We start from the raw sequence: 2,766 nt of genomic DNA, 5'->3' as shown, positions 1-2,766 counted from the left end.
CTGGGTGTGGGGCAGGCTTCCCATCCCGACGTCACAGGTGAACTCCAGACTCCCAGTGACGGCGCCGCTCCCTGCAGCAGCAGGCGCAGCGTTGCTTTATTTCAAAGGGAAAGATGCCCTTGACAGCTTGGGACGCCTGGAAAATGGGGGTGCCCCAGGGCTTGACGGTGATTCCAGGAAATGGAGGTCACCTCTGGGACCCAGTCACCTTCTGACCTCGCCGCGGTGTCTGAGGCACCTGTGTCGAGCCACCTGCTGCCACCTGGGAGCTGGGCTCCTTAAGATCTGTCTCTGTCCAGACCTCTGTGAACACAAGTCCCCCGTCCAGCTGTCTGTGGGACTTTTCCATGGGATGTATGATGGGCATCAAACCCAACTGTCCAAATCGGAGCTCTCCCCCTAGAACCTACTCCATAACCCTCCCTTCCCCTAGTCCCCCTCAGCTAGTGGTAGTGCCATTTTCCCAGCTGCCAGAACCTCGGGAGTCATCCTGGATTCCTCTGGCTCTCAGATCCACATCCACTCAGCACATCCTGAGGCTGTAGCTGTGGAGTAAAGCCAGGATCCCACTGTTCCTTACCAATCCCACTGCGGTCCCCTCCCCGCCGCCCCGCGGACTTTTACAAAGCTTCTCCGCTTCTTCTCCCTGCTTCTGCTCTGGCCCCCCTCAGTCCAGGCTAGAACAACAGCCCCCAGCCATCTTGTTAGAGCAAGCTGGGTTTTCCCGTTCTCCCTCCCCCTCGGTGGGATCCAAGACCCACAAGCAGACCATCCATGTCATTAAGACCTCACCCGTCCAGTTCCTCTCCTCTCTCCCTCTTTCCCGTCACACTGACATTTTGGCTTCAAAACAAGGTCGAAGCCAGGCAGTGCAAGCCCTGGGAAGGCCCACTCCTCGGCTGTGCTCCCACCACTCTGCTCAGGAGGTATCTTTCCCACTGAGCTATGGGCTCTGCACCATTGCTTCATCTCTAGTCAAGCCCTAGGACCAGGATATGGCTCAGTGGTTCCGCTGCCTGCCTCACAAACACAAGGGCCTGAGGTCAATCCCTGGTACCAAAAAGATTAAAAAAAAAAAAATCATCTAGTCAAGCCCTATCCTACCCCACCACCTCATGAGAACACATCCAGTGGGATTTAACTAACATAATTAATTGAAACTAAATCCACTTTCACCAATTTAAATTTCAAATCGCAACAAAGCTCCTGTTTTTAACATCTAACAGACTCTGGGAGGGTGATGCTGGGTCAGTATTTCCCTCTGGTCATTTGAAGCAACTACTTCTTCCACTTCAGAGTATTAATCCTTAGCAATTATGTGAGAATCACTGGCCCAGCAGATGCAAGGCATTTAATTCCTCTGGGCCTTGATTTTCTAGCTACAAAATGGAAAGCATAACTAAGGTAGAGATGGTTCCTAGAGATGGAGGGCTTACTGGGCTGTGTGTTTTTCCTGAGGTTCCTCAGTTCTCAGAGAGAGAGACTTATCTGGTAAGTTCTACCAATACAGAAAGTCCCCAATTTACAAACGAGTTCCGTTCTGGGAGAACATTCGTAAGTCAGATTTGTTCGTAAGTCCAACAAAGTGAGTCTTATATACCTTTGACACAAATATACAATGTAAAGCATTAAAAAACTAAATTTGAGGTACATTCGTATCAGTGAAAGTTCACAGTTCAAATGTTCAGAAGTCAGGGACTTACTGTACTGACTTTTTACAGATGAGGACACTAAGCCTCACTAAGGTAGAGTCTCGCTCAGGTTAACAGTCCTGTTCTGTGAGGCCACACTCGGAACCCTGCGCTCTGGGGTCCCTGGGCAACCAGAGGCATTATGAAAAAAATACAGGGGGAAGCTGGCTGAGGTAGTTTGGAATGCTTTGGAGAATATTCAGAAGTATATAGGCAATCTCTCCCTCTTTCTTTTCTCTTTTAAGATGGAGGTTTCACTGTGTTGCCTAGGCTGGCCCGGAATTCCTGGACTCAAGGGCTCATCTTCCCTTAGCCTTGCAAATGGCTGGGACTGCAGGCACACCTCCCACCCCAGCACCTGGCTTACAGGCAACCTTTTAAGGATATGTACATGTAGGAAGATGTCATACTCAGGATATTTAAGCAGACGTGATGACTATCACAAAATCTTGAAGTCTTTCTAACACAGCTGTGCCCTCCATCCTGAGAGCTGAGGAAAGAGAGAGCAGGAAGCTCAATACTGCATTCCTTTCTCCAAGATAGTGATCTCTGTTGTCACTGACCTCCTCTCCTATCATCGCTGTCTGTCCACCCTCACCTAGAGCCGTCCTGGATTACAGCAGTGGACCTGCAAAGCCAGGAAACAAATCCGGCAAAGAAAGTAAAATAGTAAAGAGAAAAATACGAAAGAAAATTACATAGTTTACTGTTTTGATATAGATCTTAAATGCACCCCCCCCAAAGCTCATGTGTTAAAAGTTTGGTCCCAAGTGATGACACTATAGCAACTAGTGAAAACTCTAGGAGAGATTCTAACTGGAAGAAAAGTAGGTTACTAGGGGGATGGCTTTGAAGGCTATACTTGGTCCCATGGCCCTGACTGTCTTTCTCTCTCTGCTTCCTGGTTGCTATGCAATGGGTGAGCAGCTCTGCTGTACCGCAGAACACAGTTGTTTCCACTATGGGTCTGTTTCTACTATGTTATCTCTTTGCTCAGTGATATGGCACACACACCCACTCAACTGAAATTCATGCATATGTATATGGATGTGTACTGCATGCCTGTATGTATGAG

Source organism: Fukomys damarensis, unplaced genomic scaffold, assembly GCF_012274545.1.
Source record: "Fukomys damarensis isolate Sample0158 unplaced genomic scaffold, DMR_v1.0_HiC HiC_scaffold_12, whole genome shotgun sequence".
Taxonomy (NCBI): Eukaryota; Metazoa; Chordata; class Mammalia; order Rodentia; family Bathyergidae; genus Fukomys; species Fukomys damarensis.
The sequence above is the reverse complement of the archived record's forward strand: the minus strand, read 5'-3'. Positions refer to the sequence as shown.